At 32.6% G+C, this 21,655-nt stretch overlaps 1 long non-coding RNA gene across 1 annotated transcript; it reads right to left on the reverse strand.

Moving 5' to 3' along the window:
* Positions 1–82: 82 nt before the first annotated feature.
* On the reverse strand, positions 83–21,649 carry LOC127710989 (uncharacterized). The gene is made up of 3 exons (XR_007986437.1): positions 21,527–21,649; positions 9,912–10,030; positions 83–187 (listed from the first exon to the last, which is right to left on the reverse strand). It is a non-coding gene; the product is annotated as an uncharacterized LOC127710989 (long non-coding RNA).
* Between the last annotated feature and the right edge of the window lie 6 nt (positions 21,650–21,655).

Consider the following 21,655-nt stretch of genomic DNA (forward strand, 5'->3'; position numbering starts at 1 on the left):
ACAAATAAGATGATGATGCATTATTACATTTATACCAAAAAACACAACAGTTTGAAAGATATCAGGAAGTCTGCAGTCCTTTAAACTACAAAATAAACTATGTTTGGCATTATTTTCCTCTTGTTTATCTTCATATCTGTGTCTTTTAAGACTCTCGTCAATTTGTCCTCCAAGATTTCTATGTATCCTACAAAGAAAAGTCACTTCAAGTTCAATATTTTAAAGACCTTCAGGCATATCATTCATGATTGTTTTTGTCGACATATTTTGTTCTTTCTTATAATATATGATTTTGTTATCACAGGACCTTTCATAGCTTACTGTATGTCATTTCTTTTGTTCAATATTTGAAGCCATATCACACTGATGATGTTTAAATATTGTTCTTATTAAGGCAGTTGTTTCCTTAGCAATCATACTACATCTTTTTTTTCTAATCTGGTGTTCTCATTTTTTGATATATATGTTATTTTACCGATTATTACCTGCAAACAAATGGGGTAAACTGGAAAAGTTTTTAAAATAAAACATTTTTTTTTTACTTTTAGAGTTAGCATTAGGATTTGCAATCATACTACAGATATCTTCTTCTCTATAAGAGAGGCAAAGTTCTAATCCCATTAATTTAAGTATGTTACTTTACCAATAATTGTCTTAAACAAACAAGGCAAATTTAAATGGTTTTAAGAAAAATTTGTAAGGGGTTCCTTAGAACCCAGTGTCTCGCCTGTGATTGCAGCTGTCAATGTAAAGTTGACTTTAATAGTGAGCACAGATTTTACTTTAAAAGACTCAAAATTATCTAGACTGTACTTAACTGTACTTGACTTTGGTCTACAATTTAATCTAATGAGTCTAATACAGTACTTGATAATCTTGGTAAGGTCTTGCCAAATGCTCAACCAGTCTCGACCAGTCTCTACTTAGTCTTGACCAATCTCAACTCAGTCTCGACCAGTCTTGACCTAGTCTCCACCCGTCTTGACCTTTAAAGGAGTAAGTTCGGTAAGGGTCATATTTGGCCCCGATTATTAAGTTTAATTTTTCAAGATAATAAATGTTTTAAAGGGATAAAAAGACATGTGAGAAAATTGAATAGAACTTTTTTTGTCAAAGTTTTAGTTTTAAAGTGTTGATTTTTACATCCCAAATAGGTCAAAAATAGTGATTTTTGCGAAATTTGACCAAATCGTCCAGATTTCAAACAAATTAAGGCCTAGGAAACATAAAGTGCAGGCGTCGACAAACTAAATACTAAAGTCAGATATGTTAAATGTGATAACAAACATTTTGTTAAACAAAGCTTTTTTGTCGACGCATGTGCTCTATGTTTCCTGTCCACAAAATCAATGGAAATTTACCCGTTTTCATTGAATTTTTGTTGAAAATCAAAGTGAGTGCTATCTGTGACGTCATGGATAGAACGCAAGTACGTAAATTTTCAACAAAAAGACATATTTTCTATCTAGTCATTGTATTAGCTATGATTCATTTTGATATTGGTCAATAAATCCTAATTTGAAATTGTAGCTATAAACATGATAAATAGGGGCTGTTTTAGTGTGTTATCGAACCTACTCCTTTAGTCTCGACTGGTTACAAATCAGCCCATCTATATCAATTATGTATTGATAAGGTTATTTTATAATTTGGTTTATTGTTGTCAAACTTAAGGATTCAATTAATAGGTATAAAAGCTACAATTTTCAGTTTGAACCAAATTCTGACAGTCACCTTTAAACATTTCTATAACTTTTTCAAATCAACCTGGATTTTGAAAAAGATCTAAAGCTCACGATCATCATTTTTGCTTTTTAAAGTTCTATTTTTCTATCATAAAATTAAAGGAAGAAAACATCACTGACAGGCAATAACTCAACTGTAGATTTTGGCCATGTGACTTATTTGTAGATGTTATCGTGTTGATCATTTTTACTATTCAAACTGTTTCCCTCTCTTTACTATAGTTTTTTAAATAGGGCTAACAACAAAAAAGATGTGTTCCGATTTGTTGTCCTACCCTAATTTATCGGCTCTGACAAAAAAATCAAAAATCAAAAATTCTTCCTTAGCATATGTCCCTAATTTGCACTATTTGTGAACATGAATGCTAATAAACAATTGGCCAGCTAATGTGTGCTTGCAGTACACTTGATTATATAAATACAACCATAAATCTAATATATATACATAATATACAAACATTCATGACAGTTTCAAACTTCAAAACATTTGAACAAAAGTTCAAAGAACTTCACTATGAAATTAGTAAGAAAATATCCTGACCTACTCACCCTATATTTTTTTTACATGCAACTGGAAACACACATACATGACATAATATTTTTGGGGCATAGAAAATATTTCAACAAGAGTGCAATACATTCACAAATGTCATGCCTGCTTTACTTATGATTGAAAATATGACGCTTTTACTACAATTATCGCATAAACTTGATCCATAAATGATCCATGAAAATGAAGTCACGGTCAGTTTAACCAGTCAAGCAAATACAACTTGCAATCATTTCATACACCAATATAGTGGCCTTATTGCTACTATTATCTGAGAGATAGACCCAACCACAAAAACTAAACATTGTGCAATGAACCAGGAAATTGAGGTCAAGGTCAGATGATACCTGTCAGTTGCATATGTATACCTTACAATCACTTCATACACCAAATATATGACCTACTGCTTAAAGGATATGGATAAGGTGTCAAGTAAGGTGATTAGAGGTAACACAAATAAATATATTTATTAGGAAATCAGAGGTAAACAAAATAAAAATATGTGTTAATAAGGTGGCTAGACAAAACCGACGTTTATATCTGTGTAAGGTGACCAGAGGAAATTTTAGTCAATATCTGTGTAAGATGACACAAGGTAACTAACATCAATCATTCTCTTTGGTTACTTCTGGTCACCAAACACATATCTTGATGTTAGTTACCTTGGGTCATCTTACACATCAATGTATTACCTCTGGTCCAATTACAATGATGCTCTGGTCACATTACACACTAATATAATTTTGTTACCTCTGGTCACCTTGTACATATATTCACTATGTTGACCTCTGGTCACCTCACAATAATGATCACATAACACAATCATTCTCTTTGGTTACTTCTGGTCACCAAACACATATATTGATGTTAGTTACCTTGCGTCATCTTACACAGATATTGACTAAAATTTCCTCTGGTCACCTTACACAGATATAAACGTCGGTTTTGTCTAGACACCTTATTAACACATATGTTTATTTTGTTTACCTCTGATTTCCTAATAAATATATTTATTTGTGTTACCTCTAATCACCTTACACTACCTTACTTTTAAATTCATGACCCAAATATTTTTACAGTGTAGTTTCATCCCCCTACTTGCTATTTGAGAAATAAAACATGAAGAAATAAATTTGGAAAGGGTATAAAAAAATAGCAAGTAACACACTGTCTACACTAGGGACTATATTCGTAGACAACGAAAATCAAGGGACGATAACTGTGTTCCCGGACCAATATTGACTCTTGTTACCTCTGGTCACCCTACACCGCTGTTCATATATTGACTTAGGTTGCCTCTGGTCACCTTGGACACATATTGACTATGTTTACCTCTGGTCCAGTTACAATGATGCTCTGGTCACATTACACACTCATTTAATTTGGTTACCTCTGGTCACCTTGTACATATATTCACTATGTTGACCTCTGGTCACCTTACAATTATGTCCTGGTCATATTACACACGTATTCAATTTGGCTCTTTGGCACCTTGGACACATATTGACTATGTTTACCTCTGGTCCAGTTACAATGATGCTCTGGTCACATTACACACTCATTTAATTTGGTTACCTCTGGTCACCTTGTACATATATTCACTATCTTGACCCCTGGTCACCTTACAATAATGATCACATATCACAATCATTCTCTTTGATTACTTCTGGTCACCAAACACATATATTGATGTTAGTTACCTTGGGTCATCTTACACAGATATTGACTAAAATTTCCTCTGGTCACCTTACACAGATATAAACGTCGGTTTTGTCTAGCCACCTTATTAACACATATGTTTATTTTGTTTACCTCTGATTTCCTAATAAATATATTTATTTTTTGTTACCTCTAATCACCTTACACTACCTTACTTTAAAATTCATGACCCAAACATTTTTACAGTGTAGTTTCATCCCCCTACTTGCTATTTGAGGCATAAAACATGAAGAACTACATTTGAAAAGGGTATAAAAAAATAGCAAGTAACACACTGTCCACACAAGGGACTATATTCGTAGACAACGAAAATAAAGGGACGATAACTGTGTTCCCGGACCAATATTGACTCTGGTTACCTCTGGTCACCTTACATCGCTGTTCATATATTGACTTAGGTTACCTCTGGTCATCTTGGACACATATTGACTATGTTTAACTCTGGTCCAGTTACAATGATGCTCTGGTCACATTACACACTCATTTAATTTGGTTACCTCTGGTCACCTTGTACATATATTCACTATGTTGACCTCTTGTCACCTTACAATAATGATCACATAACACAATCATTCTCTTTGGTTACTTCTGGTCACCAAACACATATATTGATGTTAGTTACCTTGGGTCATCTTACACAAATATTGACTAAAATTTCCTCTGGTCACATTACACAGATATAAACGTCGGTTTTGTCTAGCCACCTTATTAATATATATTTTTATTTTGTTTACCTCTGATTTCCTAATAAATATATTTATTTTTGTGACTTCTAATCACCTTACACTACCTTACTTTAAAATTCATGACCCAAATATTTTTACAGTGTAGTTTCATCCCCCTACTTGCTATTTGAGGCATAAAACATGAAGAAATAAATTTGAAAAGGGTATAAAAAAATTGCAAGTAACACACTGTCCACACTAGGGACTATATTCGTAGACAATGAAAATAAAGGGACGATAACTGTGTTCCCGGACCAATATTGACTCTGGTTACCTCTGGTCACCTTACATCGCTGTTCATATATTGACTTAGGTTACCTCTGGTCATCTTGGACACATATTGACTATGTTTAACTCTGGTCCAGTTACAATGATGCTCTGGTCACATTACACACTCATTTAATTTGGTTACCTCTGGTCACCTTGTACATATATTCACTATGTTGACCTCTGGTCACCTTACAATAATGATCACATAACACAATCATTCTCTTTGGTTACTTCTGGTCACCAAACACATATATTGATGTTAGTTACCTTGGGTCATCTTACACAGATATTGACTAAAATTTCCTCTGGTCACCTTACACAGATATAAACGTCGGTTTTGTCTAGCCACCTTATTACCACATATTTTTATTTTGTTTACCTCTGATTTCCTAATAAATATATTTATTTTTGTTACCTCTAATCACCTTACACTACCTTACTTTAAAATTCATGACCCAAATATTTTTACAGTGTAGTTTCATCCCCCTACTTGCTATTTGAGGCATTAAACATGAAGAAATAAATTTGAAAAGGTATAAAACAATTGCAAGTAACACACTGTCCACACTAGGGACTATATTCGTAGACAACGAAAATAAAGGGACGATAACTGTGTTCCCGGACCAATATTGACTCTGGTTACCTCTGGTCACCTTACACCGCTGTTCATATATTGACTTAGGTTACCTCTGGTCACCTTGGACACATATTGACTATGTTTACCTCTGGTCCAGTTACAATGATGCTCTGGTCACATTACACACTCATTTAATTTGGTTACCTCTGGTCACCTTTTACATATATTCACTATGTTGACCTCTGGTCACCTTACAATAATGATCACATAACACAATCATTCTCTTTGGTTACTTCTGGTCACCAAACACATATATTGATGTTAGTAACCTTGGGTCATCTTACACAGATATTGATTGAAATTTCCTCTGGTCACCTTACACAGATATAAACGTCGGTTTTGTCTAGCCACCTTATTAACACATATGTTTATTTTGTTTACCTCTGATTTCCTAATAAATATATTTATTTTTGTTACCTTTAATCACCTTACACTACCTTACTTTAAAGTTCATGACCCAAATATTTTTACAGTGTAGTTTCATCCCCCTACTTGCTATTTGAGACATAAAACATGAAGAAATACATTTGAAAAGGGAATAAAAAAATAGCAAGTAACACACTGTCCACACAAGGGACTATATTCGTAGACAACGAAAATAAAGGGACGATAACTGTGTTCCCGGACCAATATTGACTCTGGTTACCTCTGGTCACCTTACATCGCTGTTCATATATTGACTTAGGTTACCTCTGGTCATCTTGGACACATATTGACTATGTTTAACTCTGGTCCAGTTACAATGATGCTCTGGTCACATTACACACTCATTTAATTTGGTTACCTCTGGTCACCTTGTACATATATTCACTATGTTGACCTCTTGTCACCTTACAATAATGATCACATAACACAATCATTCTCTTTGGTTACTTCTGGTCACCAAACACATATATTGATGTTAGTTACCTTGGGTCATCTTACACAAATATTGACTAAAATTTCCTCTGGTCACATTACACAGATATAAACGTCGGTTTTGTCTAGCCACCTTATTAATATATATTTTTATTTTGTTTACCTCTGATTTCCTAATAAATATATTTATTTTTGTGACTTCTAATCACCTTACACTACCTTACTTTAAAGTTCATGACCCAAATATTTTTACAGTGTAGTTTCATCCCCCTACTTGCTATTTGAGGCATAAAACATGAAGAAATAAATTTGAAAAGGGTATAAAAAAATTGCAAGTAACACACTGTCCACACTAGGGACTATATTCGTAGACAACGAAAATAAAGGGACGATAACTGTGTTCCCGGACCAATATTGACTCTGGTTACCTCTGGTCACCTTACATCGCTGTTCATATATTGACTTAGGTTACCTCTGGTCATCTTGGACACATATTGACTATGTTTAACTCTGGTCCAGTTACAATGATGCTCTGGTCACATTACACACTCATTTAATTTGGTTACCTCTGGTCACCTTGTACATATATTCACTATGTTGACCTCTGGTCACCTTACAATAATGATCACATATCACAATCATTCTCTTTGGTTACTTCTGGTCACCAAACACATATATTGATGTTAGTTACCTTGGGTCATCTTACACAGATATTGACTAAAATTTCCTCTGGTCACATTACACAGATATAAACGTCGGTTTTGTCTAGCCACCTTATTACCACATATTTTTATTTTGTCTACCTCTGATTTCCTAATAAATATATTTATTTTTGTTACCTCTAATCACCTTACACTACCTTACTTTAAAATTCATGACCCAAATATTTTTACAGTGTAGTTTCATCCCCCTACTTGCTATTTGAGGCATTAAACATGAAGAAATAAATTTGAAAAGGGTATAAAAAAATTGCAAGTAACACACTGTCCACACTAGGGACTATATTCGTAGACAACGAAAATAAAGGGACGATAACTGTGTTCCCGGACCAATATTGACTCTGGTTACCTCTGGTCACCTTACACCGCTGTTCATATATTGACTTAGGTTACCTCTGGTCACCTTGGACACATATTGACTATGTTTACCTCTGGTCCAGTTACAATGATGCTCTGGTCACATTACACACTCATTTAATTTGGTTACCTCTGGTCACCTTTTACATATATTCACTATGTTGACCTCTGGTCACCTTACAATAATGATCACATAACACAATCATTCTCTTTGGTTACTTCTGGTCACCAAACACATATATTGATGTTAGTAACCTTGGGTCATCTTACACAGATATTGATTGAAATTTCCTCTGGTCACCTTACACAGATATAAACGTCGGTTTTGTCTAGCCACCTTATTAACACATATGTTTATTTTGTTTACCTCTGATTTCCTAATAAATATATTTATTTTTGTTACCTTTAATCACCTTACACTACCTTACTTTAAAGTTCATGACCCAAATATTTTTACAGTGTAGTTTCATCCCCCTACTTGCTATTTGAGACATAAAACATGAAGAAAAAAATTTGGAAAGGGTATAAAAAAATAGCAAGTAACACACTGTCTACACTAGGGACTATATTCGTAGACAACGAAAATCAAGGGACGATAACTGTGTTCCCGGACCAATATTGACTCTTGTTACCTCTGGTCACCTCACACCGCTGTTCATATATTGACTTAGGTTACCTCTGGTCACCTTGGACACATATTGACTATGTTTACCTCTGGTCCAGTTACAATGATGCTCTGGTCACATTACACACTCATTTAATTTGGTTACCTCTGGTCACCTTGTACATATATTAATATGTCATCAATGTGACTTGTGGACTTGACCACCTTATTGAATTGTAACTTGCCCAAAAAAAACTTAATATTGACCTTTTTTGCACTTTAAGCTGATTCAATGAACAAAATGAGTTAAAACAATGGAACATAATTTGATTATTATCTCTTGATATCCTTTTCAAAATATGAGTCGAGAACAACTAAATCTAGTATTCATCAAAGCCAAAGTCTCATCCGACTCAGCACACGATGCACAGTCTGGTAGGCCTGCTAGTCATAATACACTCATTTGGTTTGTATCCTGGTCTTTTATGTTAAAAATATTGATTATTATGATTGATGCCCTACTACCAGTCAGGGGACATATTGAAATAAGTGATTTTTAAATCACTTATTTAAGTAGCAAATTCGAAGTTTTGTCACAAATTGTGATTTTGTAGTTTTACCAAAATTTTAAACACATAGGTTTAGATATCTTTTCATTTCAATAGTAAAATTGAAAAAAATTAACTTTTTGCTTCTTTTAAGCAGCAAGGTTTATGCCTTCGATGCAATCATTTAGCTGCAAATTCTATTTTAGTTGAAAAAATGCTATATAAATGGCTTTACATAATGAACTCTTACTTCTTACCTTGATGGACATAATGTTACTTGAATCAGTGATTTAGAAAATCACTCATTTAAGAAAGTCCCCTGACTGACTACAATCAGCTGTTTTAATATATTAAAATGTTTATTCAAACGCAATCAAATATTGTTTTGTCTTCATATGATCAAATATAATTTTCTGAATTAAATATTCAATAATTTATTCATGTTTATTTTAAAAATATTTTTGATAAATAAAATTTATCATATTTATTAAAAAGCAAGAGAATAAGGAAAGGAAATGAGGTACTGGGTTGTCTTGGTCCCAAAATATCTCCTACAGTGCCAAACTGTCGATTACACATGGAGCCGATTCGTTTCCGTGCTGGTGCCAAACTGTCTTGTTACTACCTTATCTACAAAGCAGTAAGACCGGATTCGTAGAGAGTATGCGATAGTATGCGTTTTATCTGTTAAAAAGTATCTGACAAAGAACCAGTATTAAATTATTGGTTGCAAGTAAACGTGTCAAATTAATAATTGCTTTTATCTTCTTTTATTGTTTTTTTGTAATTACTTTTATTGTCAAAGTTGGATTTAATATTTTTTTTCTACAGAATGATTTAACTTGTACCGTCGGACAAGCTTCATATGGCTTTGTCCGATTTTTTTTCCCTCTGGTACCGGACAATCAACACGCATTATTGTTGAGCCCTGCAGTGATTAAAGGAGATGATTTTTGTACAAAAATAATGGATGACTGATGCCAAGTGATGAAAATAGCTTACTTGACCAAACCAGTCAGGTGAGCAAATAATGTGGGACAATCGTGAAGATGATTCATGGACAATTCAGAAGTTTAATGTTGAGCAATCAGGAGTTGTTTTGATAGTATTTTAATTGTGAACCAGCACATTTTGTTAGACATAACATATTTTTGCACACTTACAAATTTTCAAACTTACCTTTCACATCTTCCCATATTTGACTAAGAAAGTCCTTGAACTTCACAGAGAATTGAATCAGAGACCTTTCTCTTCATATTTGTCTAGGCTAACTGCATGTCCTATGGATAAATGTCAATCTGAAATAAGAACAGAATGGCCTAAACCTCATGCTGAAAATGTTTATCATCCATAGCTTTTTTTTTTACATATGAACTGCTTGAAAGCACAATTTAAAATGGTGATTTGCACTTAAATGGGTGGACATTGAATCAACTTCAATGAAATTTTGTCTATGAAATTAGACCAGAGATATGATTCTCACCTAAATAGGTGGATATTGGATCAATTTCTATGAAATTATGTCTAGAAAAGGAAGGAAGTTGAAAATGGATATAATATACCATTCATTACAAATTATCATTCTCAAGCAGAAAACTTCAAAAAGTATTCAGGAAATACTTGCATCTTATTAAAACAAGTTCTACAATAGGTGCCAAATTCCATAAAACCTATCAATAGGATTCAAAATAAATAGAAACATTGGTGAATAAGTGAAACAAAGCTATAAAAAAATTTATATAAACCTCACAGTTCCTACTAACATTTAACTGTGCAGAACTAATTAATGACCATCATGTAAACAACACATGTAAACTGATATTCTTAAGACCACACTGCCTTACTATGAAACACTTAATTCAACATTGGTTAAAATTGTTTGAAAAAAAAAAAATTAAAATGCAAATTCTAATTAACAAATTCAAAAGAACCAATTCAAAAACTATTTAAATAAAATGCTTCGCTAGGCGCAGCTTGATACGACCGCAGAGGTCGAACCCTGAACAGTTGGGGCAAATATGGACACAACATTTAAGCTTGATACAGCTCTGAATTTGGATTGTGATTAAATATTTGACACAGCATAGGTTTCTGACACAGAAAGAATGTGGTCTAAGAACTTGAATTTTTTTAATTTACCTATTATGGTCCAATGTCCAAAATCAAAATACATGGTTAGATTCAGCATATCAAAGAACCCCATATATTCAATTTTTGTTGAAATCAAACAAAGTTTAATTTTGGATCCCAACTTGGACAAACTTGAAAATTGGACCCATAATCAAAAATCTAAACACATGTTTAGATTCAGCATATCAAAGAACCTCAAGAATTCAATTTTTGTTAAAATCAAACTAAGTTTAATTTTAGACCCTTTGGACCTTAATGTAGACCAATTTAAAAAAACGGGACCCAAAATTAAAAATCTCAATACACGGTTAGATTTGGCATATCAAAGAACCCCAATAAGTCAATTTTTGATGAAATCAAACAAAGTTTAATTTTGGACCCTTTTGACCTCAATATGAACCAATTTGATAGCGGGCCCATAAATAAAAAATCTAAATACATGGTTAGATTCAGGATATCAAAGAACCCCATGTATTCAATTTTTGTTGAAATCAAACAAAGTTTAATTTTGGACCCCAATTTGGATCAATTTTGATAACAGGGCCCAAAATCTAAAATCTAAATACATGTTTAGATTCAGCATATCAAAGAACCCCATATATTCAATTTTTGTTGAAATCAAAGAAAGTTAAATTTTGGATCCCAACTTGGACCAACTTGAAAACTAGGCCCATAATCAAAAATCTAAACACATGTTTAGATTTAGCATATCAAAGAACCCCAAGAATTCAATTTTTGTTAAAATCAAACTAAGTTTAATTTTGGACCCTTTGGACCTTAATGTAGACCAATTTAAAAAACAGGACCCAAAATTAAAAATCTAAATACACGGTTAGATTTGGAATATCAAAGAACCCCAATAATTCAATTTTTGATGAAATCAAACGAAGTTTAATTTTGGACCCTTTTGACCTCAATATGAACCAATTTGATAGCGGGGTCCACAAATAAAAAATCTAAATTCATGGTTAGATTCAGCATATCAAAGAACCCCATATATTCAATTTTTGTTGATATCAAACAAAGTTTAATTTTGGACCCCAATTTGGACCAACTTGAAAACTGGGCCCATAATCAAAAATCTAAACACATGTTAAGATTCAGCATATCAAAGAACCCCAAGAATTCAATTTTTGTTAAAATCAAACTAAGTTTAATTTTGGCCTCTTTGGACCTTATTGTAGACCAATTTAAAAAACGGGACCCAAAATAAAAAATCTAAAAACACGGTTAGATTTAGCATATCAAAGAACCCCAACAATTCAATTACCCCCCCCCCCCCCCCCCCCTCCCTCCTTATTCCCCAAAAAAATTCTTTCCATCAATATATGGTCATAATCTCAATTCGATATCCAATGGAATTTGCAACCATAATAACCCATTTAAATTTACCATAGTGCTAACTTAATCTATTTTATAATAGAATTTAAAATATGGTGTCAAATCTTTCATATGGATTTAAAAAAAAAAAAAAAAAAAAAGATGCAACATTTGCAGATATTTTTACTGGTCTTCCTTTAGAAATATGCATTTCTTTAAACATAATTTAAAAGCAGTGTAAGGGAAATAACCAAAACGTTGTATTTGTATTACCTCCCTTACACTGTTTTAAATAATTTCAGAGAGATCCATACACCATTCCACAGTTATTGTCTGGAAACTAGAAAATGCTTATTTTTGGCCCCTTTTTGGCCCCTAATTCCTTAACTATTGGTACCATAACCCCTAAAATCAATCCCAACCTTCCTTTTGTGGTATTTAACCTTATGGTAAAATGTCAAAGAGATCCATTCACTTAAACTAAAGTTAGAGTGCGAAAACCAATGTGTCTTCGGACGACGACGACGACGACGACAACGACAACGACGACGACGACGACGCCAACGTCATACCAATATACGACCGCAAAAATTTTTGCAGTCGTATAAAAATTAAAAATTAAAACTGTAATAAATGAAAAAAATGGGGAATGTGTCCATGGGGCACAGATGATGCCCCACTTGCAAATATATCATTTAAAGTTATAAAGGGACATAACTGAAGAACAGTAAAAGTGACGCTACCCAAATTTGTTATTAATCTGAGTTTTGTAGTAATAAGTATTGTGTATAAGTTTTATAACATTTGGTTGAGGCAAACTTACGTTAGAGAACCGAAACGAAAAATTCAGCAATTTTTCCATTTGTAAAGGGGCATAACTCTAGAACGGTTAAAGTGACGCCACCAAAATTCAAACTTGATTTGTGTTTAGTGGTAATAAGCATTGTGTATAAGTTTCATAACATTTGGTTGAGGCTCACTTAAGTTAGAGAACGGAAACGAACAATTCAGCAATTTCTCCATTTGTAAAGGGGCATAACTCTATAAAGGTTAAAGTGACACCACCAAAATTCAAACTTGATCTGTATTTTGTAATAATAAGTATTGTGTATAAGTTTCGTAACATTTGGTGGAGGAAAACTAAAGTTAGAGAACGGAAACTAACTTTGGGACGTACGGACGGACAAGGGGAAAACTTAATGACCCCTCTGCTACGGCGGGGGCATAAAAACAAAAAAAAAAAACAAAAGGGATTGTCTCTGATGAAGGTTTTTCGAAATAACCCGGAATATTGCATCAATGTACATGATGTAAGGCCAGAAATTTGATTTCCACCTAAACATGATAAATGGGTGGATATTGGATCAATTTCTATGAAAATAAGTTACAAATAGAAATGTCTAAAAAACTGAATTATGGCAAAAGTTGTTTTGAAACAAGAGGCTTTGTATCACTCACCTGGTAAAAAAACACCAGTTTACTAGGACTTTTAAATGCACATACTATACAGCTGTATATATATAGGTACTGTTTAATTGTGTTGCTGATCACTTTTGCATTTAACAGGTTTAACCTAACATATATGTATAAGTTAATAGATATCAAGCCAAACTGTAAAAAAACAGTAAATATCAACGTTTCAGGGGCAATAACTCCAAAATCAGAAATCAATGTTAAAAATACCGTTAAGGACATACATGACATAGATCTTGTCATGCTGATCATTTTTGCAGACAACACTTTTAACAGGTCTATCTCCTACAGTTTTCAAATGACAGCAAACAAGAATGTGTCCATAGTACAAAGATGCCCCACTTGCACTATCATTTTCTATGTTCAGTGGACCGTGAAATTGGGGTAAAAACTCTAATTTGGCATTAATATTAGAACAATCATATCATAGGAAACATGTGTACTAAGTTTCAAGTTGATTGGACTTCAACTTCATCAAAAACTACCTTGACCAAAAACTTTAACCTGAAAGACCAAAAACTTTAACCTGAAGCGGGACAGACAGACATACGAACGGACGAAGGAACGGACGCACAGACTGAAAAACATAATGCCCATAAATGGGGCATAAAAACTCCTAAAAGTAAGAAAAATAGGTATTTCAGGGGCAATATATAACAATAAAGTAATCTTTTTATTCCTTGGTGGATAAATTTGTACATCTTGTCAAGCTGATCATTTTTTTCTAATTTACACTTGTATTTTAGCTAGCTCCAATAATTTTTAAATTAAGTGGTCATGTTGACTTATTTAAAAATATATGTCTTATATAAATTTGTGCAGTTAAAAGTTTTCTGTACCTATCATAGTTTCTGCAAAAAATTAAAAAAATTGGGTAAAATATTCATTCAAGGGAAATAACTGCTTTAAAGGATCAATTAATGATTTAAATACTGTAAGTTCTATTCGCAGATCTTACTTTGCTGAACATATTTATCACTTAAACATGTTAAAGTTTCTCTCTTTCTATCATTGTTTCTGCAAAAATCATAATTTTAGGTAAAAAAAAATTTTCAAGGGCAAAAACTGCTATAAACAGGATAAAGGATCAATTGACTATTTCGGTCATGTAAGCTTATTCACAGATCTTACTTAGCTGAACATATTTACCACTTAAAGTGTCTCTCCATCTATCATATTTTCTACAAGAAACTCTAAATTCTATTAAAATGTTGTCTTTCAAGGGCAATAACTCATATAAGGATCCATACTACTGTTTTGCTGTTTAAAATTTATCTTTATCTGAAATTGTTTTCAATATGACACTCACTATTACCAAGAACATAAAAATTGTGGAAACTTATTATTTCAAGGGCAATTACTTCAAATAAGGTTGTCAGATTGGTCTGAAAATTTCAGGGCAGATTAATCTTAAAATGCTAATTGTTTTGACCAAACTATGCAGAGTTTCTTAATTAAAGGATAAGATTAAAATTACAAAATATATGTACTCTATACCCTAAGGATCATTTAGCCTAAGTTTGGTTAAAATTATTTCAGTAGTTTCAGAGGAGAAGATCTTTGAAAAAGTGTACAACTGACAATGAATTAACGAAAAGGGAGGATGATTTGACAAAGGGATGGCAAAAGCTCACATAGACTCTTAGGTCAGGTGAACTAAATAGTAAATAAAACTTTTGACAAACAGAAAAAAATCATAAGTTGGCTATTATATTTATATGGAAAATAAGCGCTCTGTTAATGTAAGTGGATTCTAAAAGTTGATTGACATATATATATATATATTTTTGTCCTCTTTCTATAATGATCATGATGATATTAATGCTATAAAATATATGAAATGAAATTCATCTCTAAAACAGTGATCACATAATGTACTGTTCAAATTACAAAGTTTTTTGCTCTATTAGACCATTAACCAGTTTCAATTATAATTTTTCAATTTGAGGTTCTAAGTTTTGTATTTTATCTATGAATTCTGTTTTTCATTGAAAATCTCTTGATTATCAAAATTTCTAACTTTGTTCATTATTTGGCCTTATAAACTTTTTGTATTCAACATTTTCAAGAGTAACTTATGAAATTCCTGTCTGACCTAAAAAAAAAATAATCAGGGTATTTGTCATTTATGTGTTAATGGCTTGATTTATTAAGGTCTAGATAGGGGTTCTGTATATCTTTATTCTTCATATATTAGATTGTTTTTCTTTAATCTTTTGTTAATTTTGTCCATTTATCTTTATTCTTTATATTTCAGCACCTATTATTCTCTAATATTTATTTTGTTTGCCTACTTTTCCCTATTTATTTTTTATACCTTTATTCTGCACATTTTGCCCGTTATTCTCTTTTTTGTAAACCCCATCTAAACCCTCATCCATGTCAAAAATATTTTTAAGTGGTACTCATGTATGCAAAATTCTTGAATTTTAAATTATAGGCAATTATCAACTCATGAAATTCAGAAACAAATACTTAATACTTCACATTTAAATCAACAACAAGAATGTGTCCATAGTACACAGATGCCCCACTGGCACTATCATTTTAAATGCGTGGACCATGATATTGGGGTAAAAACTGTAATTTGGCATTAAAATAAGAAAGATCATATCATATAGGGAACATCATGTACTAAGCTAGTTTCAATTGGACTTCAATTCATCAAAATCTACCTTGACCAAAAACTTAAACCTGAAGCTGGACAGATATCATCATTGATAGATGGAAGAACGGACGCATAGACCGAAAAGCATAATGCCCAAAGGTGAGACATAAAACATAGGCAAATATCCTTAGGTGACAGATTATTAAATTTATCACCAATGCGTATACATGTATATCAATCTAAAAAGTTTTTAATTGATCTATTATAATTTAAAAAAAATATAAAACATGTTGAATTTCTGTATGTCTGTGGTATGCAGTGGCAGATCCCGAATTTTCAAAAGGGGCCCACTGACTGCCTAAAAGGGGGGCCCGCTCAAATCATTCTTCAGTGATTCCCTAAATAATTAATCAATTTTTTTTTAAAAAGGGGGGCGCCGGGCCCTCTAGCCCCACCCCCTTAGTACTCCTTTGGTATGGATATAAAATAAAACTTTTAGGAGACCATACACAAAACAGAAAAGATAATAATTATTGGCATTAAGTATAAAATACTTACAATAAACTTTTCAAATTCTCTCCCTGTATGTCATTGTGAACATATAATACTGTGTATTCCAATCCTTAATTCTTATGGTTTCACTTTTATTTACACTAATATCAATCCCAACCTTCCTTTTGTAGTATTGAACCCTATAGTAAAATTTCATAGAGATCTATTTACTTAAACTAAAGTTATTGTGCGAAAACCAATGTGTCTTCGGACGACAACGCCAACGTCATACCAATATACGACAATTTTTGCGGTCGTATTAAAACTGCAAAATTTTCTTAAAATTACCAATTCAGGAGCAACAACCCAAAAATGGGTTGTCTGATTTGTCTGAAATCTATATTCCCCAATGATGAATGTGGCCAAGTTTGGTTCACTTTGGCCCAGTAGTTTCAGAGGAGAAGATTTTTGTAAAAGTTAACAGACGACGAAGGACCCCCAAGTGATGATAAAAGCTCACTTGGCCAGGTGAGCTAAAAATACCTTACATTAGAGCTCTATGATTTAAGTATCATGCCATATTATTAAAATAGTTTCTCTATTACTTTCAATTCCCTATATAAATTATGTAGATGTCTTAAAATTAATGTATTTTATGTCTCTCTTTTGGATTGAAGGATATCAGTTTTAAATAAATTAAAAAGTACAAGTACTAAGCAAGTTGATTGTCTGACCAAATAAATAACAAACGCAGAAAAAAGTAGCTTAAAATTTTCCCCCATGCATAGTAAATAATTAGTAAACAAATCTAAAGAATAAAAGGAAAAGGAGAAACTTTGGCACTCAGACTCATGTTATTATAATAGTAAATCAGCTGATTATGTTCTTACCAGCTGCACATGGTCAGTCAATTAAAAGCAATAAATTTCGTTAGTTTTAGTGACCTTCCAATCAAGCATTAAATGTCTCTGACCCTAAAATGTTGACGAACAGTGACATTATAGGAGATCACAGCTGAAGTGTAATACCAAGTGTTTTATGGAGGCTACAAATGTACATGAATACACATAGATCTACATAACATTTATCCATTTTAACTAAACATGTTATTGACAGGCAGTTGGTTGTCTTTTTTAACATTTACATATATATTTACTGGTATACATGTACTAAATCATTATTTACTGAACTTCACACAGGTTCAGAATATTTTTGTTTTGTTTTGACCCAAATAATGACTTCAGACAAAAATATATATTATACATGTCTATATAATAATATACATGATCATATGAATAGAATTAAATATCTCCCTTGAGTGCCCAACTGTTTTCTGGAATATTGCTTGTATTATGTTTTTGACATTATTGAATCAAAATGTCAATATGAGCAGACACAAAATAAAGGAAAAAAGATTGTACCCACTTACTAAAAAGAGAAGAAATTTATATTTGTTCTTTGACTACACAAAAAGTAGGTTATATTGATGTTTGATTGAAACAGGAAAGAAAATTACACATATATATATACAATATGAAGATTTAGATAAAGATTGAGGTTTTATTACATTATATTCTTTGATGTATAGCCTGTTCATTTAAGAATATAAATCGCATTAACAAAATCCATTCGCCCTGATTACATGTTTGCCCTGGGTCTGTTTGCCCTGAGTTCGTTCGCACATAGAGTCCGTTCGCCTAGGGTCCAGTCTCCCTACTTCTATTAAAACATATTGTTTAATGGCCCCCGCCGAATTTTTGCGCCTGTCCCAAGTCAGGAGCCTCTAGCCTTTGTTTGTCTTGTATTATTTTTAATTTTAGTTTTTTGTGTACAATTTGGAGTTTAGTATGGCGTTCATTATCACTGAACTAGTATATATATTTGATTAGGGGCCAGCTGAAGGACGCTTCCGGGTGCGTGAATTTCTCGCTGCATTGAAGACCTGTTGGTGACCTTCTGCTGTTGTCTGTTCTATGGTCGGGTTGTTGTCTCTTTGACACATTCCCCATTTCCATTCTCAATTTTATTAAACTTTAAAAAACTTATTCAGATATTTATATGGTACACATTCTAGAAATCTATGAAAACACATAGAAATATTTAAAAGTTGTTGGCTTAAGATTTGTTTTAGAGCATTAATTGTTCAAAATGATAATTCTCACTGATTGTTGTAATGGATTAATAATAAAAACAACATTTTATTTTGATAAACTAGCTATATAGTCAGCTTGGAATGAGTAAAAACAATGATGTACAAATTTTAAAACTTGAAAAAGATATAAATTTATATTGTTATCAAATTGACTAACCAGAATTAATAAATTTGTTAACAAATATCAATAAGATAAGTACAATGTATTCCAGGGAAGTGCTATTTTGCAGGTTGCAGGTCGCAGGTTGCGGGTTGCAGGTCACACATATAAATATTATATATGTAAAAAGGTCATATTAGGGGAATTAATACCTATAAAATCTACCCCATGACTGATAAATTTACAAATTATTTCTTACAGTACACACACTGAAGGGTAGAAGTATTTTGTCTTTTTTTTTATCATAATCTTCAAATTCAATAATCATAATTTTAATACAAATACATGTATCTGTTGATGCTTATCATACCGCTCAATTGCTATTAATAGTTCTAAACATTGATTCTAGTGAAGTTGAAGTAATAAAAACTTCAAATTGACATAGGCTGAACAGGTTCTATGGAACACATTAATCTGTCTTAATCTAGTGACATAAACAATTAAATTCCTTTCAGTTGACATTCAACATCATTGAGGCTAATATTAAGAAATTATAAGCTCTAGATAATTATATGCATTTTCTTGCATGAACATAATACATTTAGTGCAAGAAACAAACAAAATAATTTGCTTCCCAATTCTGTTTTTATTTATGTAAAGACCCAAAACCTTGAGTCTGTTCTGTTTTAATTGTCCATTTACAATTTGTCTAATGATTTAAAAGTAAAAAATGTATTAATTTTTTTAAGAAGGAGGCGGACATCCTGTTTCTTAAGTATATACCTCCCCAAATTTCAAGCAGGGATAATATAAGCTCTCCTGCATTCCATTTTCCATTTGCATTTATTTTGATTTTACATTAACAAGTCAAGGGAATAGAGTTAAACAATATGGAGTAAAATGAATTCCTATTATTACAAAAACAATAAAAAAAAAATTTTAAAAAAAATATGGCAAGAATTGTACCCATTTTCCATAAATTTAATATTTCCAAGGGACTCAACTTTTTTAAATAAAGTTGATCGTCCACCGTTTTAGAACTTGTCCGAGATATTGCTAATATCAACCTATATAAAAGTACGAGTTTTTTAAAAATCTGACAAGAATTGTACCCGTGAGATCGCTAACGAGGCCATTTTCCATATATCTAATATTTCTAAGGGGCATAACTCTTTTCAAAAAAGTCGATCGTTCGCCATTTTCGAACCGGACGGACGGACAGACGGACGCCCGGTATTTCCATGTCCCCCCGCAACGCGTTACGCGGTTGACAACAAGATATCTATCATAGCGTATAAACGCAGTAAACGCAGTCTTTTAAGACAAGACTTTTAAATAGGTCGACTTTTGAGACGGACCCTTGCTTTGAATGCAATAGAACTAAAAAGCTTAAAAATCCAGAAACTTACATCTAGTTAAAGGCCAATAAGTCTTTACCACTATATAAAAAATGTGTCAAGTCTTGATGTTTTAGTATGTATGTTCTATGCATTTGTTGAAAGTTTTACCCAAATGTTTGTTAAATTTTCCCTTTTCGAACAGAAAGTGTATGTATTAGATAAACCCTGAGGGTGTTAGACCAATTAAGTGCATTTACATCTCAAGATATTATGATTAATGTAAATTGATAGATTTCTATTTATAGATGTAAGTTTATTTACACCAGAATGTTGTTTAATGTAATTGGATACCCTGCCTTTAACATTGATCATAAAATTGTGTAAATTAGATACACCCTCTCATGCTAATGCCCTCGTGGTATATCTAATACTTAAACACGCAACCTGCAACCCGCAACCTGCATTGTAGGCAATTTCTGTATTCCAGTATTCCACTATGCAAATTAAAGGAAAATAATTTATATTTCATTTTTGGTTGCAGCAAATACAAATGTTCGGCAAATTTTTCAACAAACTTTAACATACTCTGTTCAAATAATAAACATTATGCAACTAGACTATAATAAAAAAAAATATCAGAATGAAATTTGAAAATAAAGGTAGGACAGGGGTTTGAGTAATAAAAAGGCGTGATGAGACACTTTGGCCAAAAAAAGGCAGGATGACTATTTATGGAAAAAAAAGTCAGGATAAACTAATGAACTAGTACACATTGTTGTTAAAGGGCCAGATGAAGCACGTCTCCGAGTGCGGAATTTTCTCGCTATGTTGAAGACCCATTGGTGGCTTTTGGCTGTTTTCTGCTCTTTGGTCGGGTTGTTGTCTCTTTGACACAATAATCCCCATATCCATTCTCAATTTTAATACAAAAAAGGCAGGACCGTATAGAGTGAAAAATATAAAGGCTGCGGCTGAGGAAAGACATTTCAACTAATAAAATGAAGTACAAATTTTTTCATCCTAGCCCCCATAAAAATCAAATGGTGGTCCCTCATCAATACCTTTAACCCCTTCCCCCTTCCTCCATCAAACCCCTCCCCCCCCCCCCCCCCCCAACAAAAAATCCAGTCCCTCTTTAAACGTACATTGCTCTCACACTTGTTTTAAATAAATGTTTACCATATATATATTGAAATCATTTCAACAACATGCTCCTGTCGTACTGACGTGTTTTCATTCAGCAAAGCTCTGCATGACCTGCATCTTCAAGGTCACAAAAAGTTTGTCTTTCTTGAACTGGTTCCCTGA

The sequence above is a fragment of the Mytilus californianus genome, unplaced genomic scaffold, assembly GCF_021869535.1.
Source record: "Mytilus californianus isolate M0D057914Y unplaced genomic scaffold, xbMytCali1.0.p SCAF_8, whole genome shotgun sequence".
Classification (NCBI taxonomy): domain Eukaryota; kingdom Metazoa; phylum Mollusca; class Bivalvia; order Mytilida; family Mytilidae; genus Mytilus; species Mytilus californianus.